Source organism: Alligator sinensis, unplaced genomic scaffold (genome assembly GCF_000455745.1).
Source record: "Alligator sinensis unplaced genomic scaffold, ASM45574v1 scaffold116_1, whole genome shotgun sequence".
NCBI lineage: Eukaryota > Metazoa > Chordata > Crocodylia > Alligatoridae > Alligator > Alligator sinensis.
Window position 1 is genome coordinate 2254238 of NW_005841908.1, and position 7879 is coordinate 2262116.

Sequence of the window (7879 nt, forward strand, 5' to 3'; positions counted from 1 at the left end):
AGAGTGTGCACATAATGAGAAACTTTTCCATTTCCTCTCTTCCGGTTTCTCTAAATGATACTTTGCAGTGCTACTCCCATTGTTAATCTCTGTAGTTGAAACAGCAGAATGGTACATTTTATTGCCTCTTCTACCCTATCAGTTTAGTGGCTATACAAGCAAAATGCACAATTTGATACCTCAAAAATGGTGCAGGTGTCTCATGCCAGTTAGTGTTTGAGCATCTCAAACCTTTGCAAGCAAAATCCAGCTGCTTGTTTCAGCAAGAGGAAAGGAATATTCATAGGCAAGTTGCTGGAGAATCAGCCCGGTATTAAATGAAGTAGTTTTACTTGTTTTGCTCCTGGGAATAGGACTTGTTGAGATTTGCATACTTCAGTACCACCAATTAGTCTCCAAGTGGCTGTATTCAGGCATCCAAAATAACACTAGTTTGATTTTTTCAGAAGTTCTGTGCATCTACAAGCCTTGCGGCGTCTGCTGATAATTGTCAGTGTTCACAACCTCTGAGAAACAGGTCACACTTATAGTTAGGTGTCTAAGTAAGAATTTAAGAGAATAACTAGGCACTTGTGTTTGACACTTCTTGCTAATCCCTTATATTTCTAAGAGAATTGAAGATGTGTCATTCTTGACCTTCAGAGCTTGAACAAATGTCACAGAAAAAAAAAGTAGTTTTGGATAATTGAGAAACATTTACAGCTTTGAGAAACATTAACCCAGTCTCTAGCTCAGCCAGACTGGTTGAGGCTCTCATTCTATAAGACCTACATCTTCCTGTTCTGTTGTTCAGGAGGTGGGACCCTCTAAGATGCAGGTTAGGAAATGATATTTCTTAGTAATCACAGATTCTGATGGTTGTTTTGGCTTTGTACATTCCCTCAGTGTTATGATTTATGACTAATAGTGTTACGATTTATTCTAAAGTGTGTCAAATGTAGTCGCATACAAAAAACTAGAACTCTCGTTTCCAAAGTGCTATCTTTTATTAGACCAACTGGGAAATCGCAAGAAAATTTTCCTTTTCTGCAAGCTTTCAGGATCAAAGTCCCTTTATCAGGCTCTGGGAAAAGTATAGATGGTACAAGATAGTAAAAAGTCCCCATAGGTAGGAAATAAACTTCATTTTTGCACAGAGGGAGCTGAAGATGGAAGGCTGTCCCTCTGGGCCCATGAGGATGTCTTTGTGAACTGTGCTGAGTAGCTTTTTGATGTGTAGATCAGGTCGAATTCCTTCCCTGGAGGTATCAGATGGCAGGCAGGGAGGTAAAAAATCTTTCTTGTTCTGAAGTGAAGTTTAAAATCTAAAATCAGCTAAAATTCGATATCTTCCATGTTTCAGGGGTGTACTTGGTAGCCACATTGGTACCATTTTGGAACCAAAGAGTTCTAGTTTTTTGTACGTCTTCTTATCTCAGACCAACACGGCTACCAAGTACACCCCTGAAATGTTGTCACAGAGTTTCATGTACAACTTGTAAAAAGTGCTTCCCTTACTGTTTTACAGGATCATAAAACCTGCCAGGAAAGTTCATGTTGTATACTTGGGCTGCGAGACAACTCTTGGAAGTGTGGGCATGAATAGGATTTTGAAAAGGGGGGTGCAGATGGTCTGATACATCATTACATATAATGCACGCTTGTCTCCTGGTAAAAAGAAACTAGAAGCTTTACTAATATGCTAGGGACCTAGGGCTATAGTGTTCAGTTTAAGATTGAAGCAAAAACAAATGTAAGTTTTAGAACATGCATTACCTTGCTATATCACATACTGTGTGTTAAAAACCAAAACAAGATACGCACAAATAATCAAAATATGTTGTTTCTTTAGTCCTGTAGTCATTAAAAGGTAAATGTACATCTCTCTTTCAGACTCATAAAAGAAAATCAAGCTTTCTTGAGCATTTTAACAGTTCATCCAATGTTTTGCTGAAAGTTATTTTCACACCTGGGCTAATGTTTTCAAACTGGAGTTAATGATTTAGGCAGAGTTAAAAACAGTCTTCAGGGCTGTGAAATAGGAGCTACATTACCAGGAGCAGCTAACACACAGGAGCATTGCAGAAGAAAGAATGGCTTGGTTAGTGGAATACTAAGACTATTAAAGAAGGAGAGAGGGTTGTTAACATCTGTGGAATGAAGAATTTAAAAGGAATCAGGTGGATTATAATGAGCCATGACTCAGTTGACTCCCGCGCTGCTGCCTGAATAGAAATGCTGCTGCCACTACCAGGCAGTTTGTTTTAAGCCTTGGGTGGGCCATGAATCAAAGGGGGTGCAACTGCACCACTGCATGCTCCCCTGACTCGACTCTGTTCCTGCTTGGAAGTAAAATCATTCTGAAAATCTCTTAGGTTGTCTCCTCTTCTGTGGAGCAATATCAAAAGTTCAGGTTATTTCAGTACAAAGATCAAAACTGCCTGCTGCAGCAGGAGTCCTGATACTGGGGTGAGCACTCACTCCTGCTTAAACAATTGATTGGGCTGCATCAAGCTGGAGCTTGTCCTCACCTTCCGTATCCTTTACAATGTGATTTCCTACAGCTTGTTTGCCGCCTTAGCTGTTCTTCTCCTTTGTTACAGTGCTCTTTAATCCCTGTGCTGCCAAATTGTCTGCTGCTTCCAAAACAACATTTTTACTTTCTTCCCATATATATCCATGCAGAATTAGCCTCTTCTCCTTCAAATGCCTTCTACAAGAGTGTGAACTAATGAAGACTGGGCCAAAAGCAAGTACAACTAGGGGATAATGTGATTAGGTTGGTTTAACGTATGATTATATTGCTTCTCTTGTATGCAGCTGCTTTTCATCGATTGTGAACTCTGTAACAGGGATTGTGTGTTACTAAACTTGGAAACCAGCTAGCCAGTTGCCTCATCGGAGCTATTCTAGTGGGAGGAGGAGGTTAGAACAATGGCAGTCTAATAATAATAACAGCAGTGAGCACCTTCTCTGCAGCTGAGCCATTGCGTTTGGGTCCCATTCTGATTCCCATAACACTTGCATATAACTGCTCTACGTAGCTCAGAACTTAATAATGAAGGCAGATACTAGAAGGGAACATTGCTGATTATATCCTCTGGACAAATTAGTTTATTATTTGAAGCTAATTATTAGAAATTAATTTAAATAGCTAGTCAATGTGAAATATAATGACCAGGATGAGCAGCAAAGTTTTATATAGCAATGTTTTCTGTATCCCAAAACTTCTTGTGTTTAGGGTGACATGTTGGAATTGAGTGAACAAAAATGAACAAGCAAAACATCTCAGGGAATTTTTCCAAAAAATTGTTTGACCTGCAGACATCTCTGTTCTCACTCAATGGCAATAGACTGGGAAGTATGTAGCGCTCTAGGACTGCAGTATAGGGTCAGTCTAGTTTTTAGGGGATAGTCAGGCGGCTGAGGTACATTGTGAAGGATTAGCAATTTAAGTATACAAGTAGATAAATTAATTAGCTCTAGGTAAAAGGGCTCCGTGGTGCATCAGCAGCTTCACAGCCATAGCCTCCATGCAGGCTTTTATCATTATGATATTTTAGCTATCTTTCACTGAGGGCTAAGAGTCTGTGGGTTGGCTTTCTTCCACCATGGGGTAAGAATAAGCACACAGCTCTTCAGCTGATAGTAATTGGTTTAGTCCCATTCATATATCCCTGCCTAGATCTGACCATCAGAATTCCCAAACTTACAGTCACCCCTCAGCAAGTTTTCAAAACCACTTGCACTGAACCACTTGCACTGAATCGCTCAGTTCTGAAAGATTCCCGAGCCACATCACTCATGTTCCACACACAGCAAATTCTTCCCTCATCACCTTATTTCTCCATCTCCCCACATACTTGCAAATATAGAGTGTTTTTGCAGTGCATCTCAAAGGTTAAGAATTTAAGAGTTTGGACAGTGAAGGAAAGGGATTGTATGCCATAAGCACACTCTCTCCTGGTAGAGGCATCTCCAGATGGAGTACCAGCAGGATGAAGCTGCTTGTCCAGTAGCCTAGGCAGTAGCTTAACTAGAGGTGAGCAGGTGGGGCACCAGCCCCAGCTGCCAATTTAGAGGGTACACCAGATTGGTGGCCCCCAGGAAGTCTGTGCCATGGCAGTAGAATGGGAAGTATTCTCTCTGGTGGTCAGCACTTCCACTCTGCTCAGGGTGCCAACTCCTAGCTCTACTCATGGCTTTGAAGGTCAAAGTGTCCTCCTTGTATTCCACCCAGGAGTCCACGCAGCCAGTGCAGCACATGGACCACTAGTATTTTGTGCATCCCATGAAAATGCCCCCTAATAGATGGTCTTCCATATTCTGGACTGATGGCAGATTTTGAATGGTCCCATGGTTCTGCCCCATCAAAGCACCTATATGGTGGTCTAATTTTGGGAGGAGAAAGGCAGAAGATAGGATATAGAAACTATGACAAAGGTTAAATGATCTGCCCAAGATCACACAGGAAGTCTGTGGCAAAGCTCAGGCCTTCTCATTCCTGAACTATGTATTAGCCACAAGACTGTCTTTTCTCTCTGGGGAGTATAGACCATATGACTTCATTTTTGTTTCTCATTGGCAAGAGGGGAGAACTCTGGATGATTAACTTCAATGGTTTAGCTAAAATGGTGGATAGGGACAGGTTAATTAGTTTGCTGAGCAGTGAAACTTAAAACCTGACTGATCATGATAAGAGAGAGGAAGTCTTGAGCTAACTTAGTGTAAGTTGTTTGTCTCATATCAGTTTAGTACAAATAATTAATTAGGAGTATAGAGGCACTGAGCCAAACACATGCAGTCCTATTCCTATAACGTGTATTCTGTAGGGCTACATAATAAGTGTGTGTCTTGAGTATTGTTTGCTGTATGTTCAGGAAAGGTTTATCAAAAACACTTGCTGTTGTTCTGACTTCACACTTGCTGTTGCTGAAAATTTTACCATTGACCTAGGTGAGAGCAGAGAGAGGCCAGTACTGAGCACCTCTGAAACTCCACCTTGAGCATACAAAAATTGACAAACATTAGTGGTTTGGAGTTAAGTTTGATCAAAGTGTCATAGAAAAGTAGGCCTGGAGGGACCTCAGAGAGTCTCGGGAAGTGATTCTTTCCTCTATCCAGCACTGGTAAGGTTTCACCTGGAGTTCTGTGTCCAGTTTTGGGCCCCACATTTCAAGAAAGACATGGACCGTTTGGAAAGAGTCCAGCGCAAGGCAGCAAAAACAATTAGGGGCCTTGGGAGGCAAGAAAAAACTAGGGCTGTTTAGTCTGGAGAAGAGAAAAGTTGGACAGGGGAGAGGGAGGGATTGATAACAGTCTTCAGATACGTGAAGAGTGACTTTTATAAAGAAGATGGAGATGAGCTTTTCTTTGTGGCTGTAAGGGACAGGACTAGGAGCAACAACCTAAAGCTGTGGCAGGAAAAATTTAGGCCGGAGATTAGGAGGAACTTTCTAACTGAGAGTGGTCATTGATCAGCTACCTAGAGAATTTGTGGAGTCTCCATCCTTGGAAACTTTCAAAAGCAGATCAGACAGATGCTTGGCTTGCATGGTTTAGTCAGGGATGATCCTGGCTTGAGTAGGGGGCTGGACTAGATGGCCTTGTGAGATCCCTTCCAGCCCTGCTTTCCTATCGTCTAGTCCAACCCCCTGGCAGAAACATTCCTGCATAAACTATCTCAGACAAATATATGGAAGTTAAGTGAAGATTAAACAAGGACAGAGATTCTCCATCTTTCATTGTAGTCTGTTTCAGTCCTTAACCTCCATCATAGAAAGTTCTTCCTGATATCCAGGGATACTGGTTTTCTCTCATAAAAAATTGCAAATTTTCTGATAAAACCCCCAAAATCCATGATTAAAATGAAACAGTGCTTTACATATAGGTATCAATTGAACACAATTGTGTTTTATTGATATATTTACGATGTTAAAGCAGTTTGGAAGCCTACCAGTGCCTCAATCATTATAATAACAGAGCAACATCCACGTTTCTCCATTAAAATGAAGAAATCCTTCTTTTTCTCAGGTAAAGGGAAAATCTGCTGTTATTTCTGTTTTTTATGGGAAACTGAAAACCCGGATCTCTGCTCATATCCAACCTAAATCTTTTTAACCCACTGTAAACCCCAAGTCTTTTTCTGCAGTAATGCAGCCTAGCCAATTATTCCCCATTTTGTATCTGCATGTGATTGCTCTGTCCTGAGGGCAGTACTTTGCTCTTGTCTTTTATTGAATTTCAGACCATTTTTTTCCAGTTTGTCAAGGTCATTTTGAATCCTGATCCTATCTTCCAAAATGTCTGCTATTCCTGCCAGCTCATCATCCACAGGTTTATTAAAGCATGTGCTCAATTCTGTCCTTCAAGTCATTAAAGAATACTAAGACAGACCCAAAGCAAGCATCCCCTGGGGAAACAATGTAAGAAGGCAGAATAGTTTTGTAAGAAAAATGAAGAGTGAAATCCTTTCTACTGAAAGAATTGTTATATTATCTCAATTGTTTTTAATATTATTCTTCAAGTTAAAATTTTACAATGTGAGTTTTGTAGCCATATTCAAGTATTGCTCAAATCTGGTACTTAGTAACTTCCTCATTTAAAGTGGTGACATTGTTGAGTAAATTATCTCTTGTTGACTTTATCCAGAAAGGGCAAGCTTCTGAAGCTTGATTCTCCACTCTCATGTCCCTTGGGTAGTCATTTACATGTGCAAAAGGAGCATTAAACTCTACTGGGCAAATTTGGTAACTTTTTTTTTTAACATATGTATCATATTGGTGTATGTAAGATACAGAGCATTGGAAAATCTAGGCTTCCTCTACTCCCATGCAAGAAGCCATATCTAAGAGCTCTACCGGTGGTATTGATAATGATTGTTCCATACCTAGCTGATTGCTCTAACCGGGAGGCTGACACTGATGATGAGGAGAGTCTGTACAGAAGACAGACTGGTTAGAAAAGGTGGTATTAGGTGCCAAAGGCTTTTACAGTACCAGTGAACTAATTTATAACTAAAGGTATGATTCTGTGAAGCCTTATTCCAGTCATGTCTACAAACACAGTTGCACTGAACTAAATATGATATAAACCATGTCTAATATGGTATAAGTGTGCCTATATAGGGTGCACTGTTGTAACTAAATTAGTGTGAGTTTGTGTGTAGACAAGGCGTTCAGAGGAGGAAAACTGGACCTAAGTGAGGGATTTTTTTCAGGTTTGGTCATGAAATTATTTTATTTCTGGGACAGAGACTCTGCTTATTATTTGCAAAGCATTATGTGAACAAATGGCACTATGCTAATATCCTAAATAGGACATTACCTCAGTGTATATTAATTCCCAGAACTAAGTTATTTTGAAACTAAAGTGGGTTGCAATTAAACTGGGTACAGCACATTTATTAAGTTGAATTGTTTATTGATTAAGTTAGCATGTTAGTATCCTAACTTATTGTCTTAGATCATTTTATTACTGGGTCTCTCTCCAAAACTTCAGATGGAACTAATTATTCTATCCATAGGATTAAATGGTTGATATTGCACTTTTAGTTTTGTTGTAAAAACATTGGATCAGTACTGATATAAAGAAAACTGCTGTGTCGGATATCAGCCCAATGGGGCTGATAATTTGGCCGATAAATGCCCATGCTGTGTGCAGCCACAGCATAGCACTCAGGCAATGAGGTTGGCACCATGGATTGCTGCCTCCATCTGATAAGTCTGGTGTGTTGGAAGGGGAGGGGGAGGGAAGGGGCATGGAGGGTGGGGGAAGATCAGCGCCCCTTGCGGTGAAGGAGGGAGCAGAGATAGGTGCTGCCCAGCTGGGGTGGGATGGGGCGCAGGATGGACCCATGGCTTGTTGGGGGTGTGGTTCCCGCTGCTGCTTGCACCCCAGG

General features: G+C 40.8%; 1 protein-coding gene across 4 annotated transcripts in view; it reads left to right on the plus strand.

Moving 5' to 3' along the window:
* The window catches only part of MTMR2 (myotubularin related protein 2), a 62639-nt gene that overhangs the window by 2069 nt on the left and 52691 nt on the right, over positions 1 to 7879 (plus strand). Inside the window, exon 1 of one of the 4 annotated variants that reach the window (XM_025197870.1) lies at positions 806 to 817. The exons of 2 other annotated variants lie outside the window; for them this stretch is intronic. The gene's annotated coding sequence lies outside the window, so the exon portion shown is untranslated. Of the gene's footprint in view, positions 1 to 805; positions 818 to 6386; positions 6405 to 7879 lie in introns of those variants that run through there. One more of the 4 variants, XM_025197869.1, reaches the window with a different exon arrangement.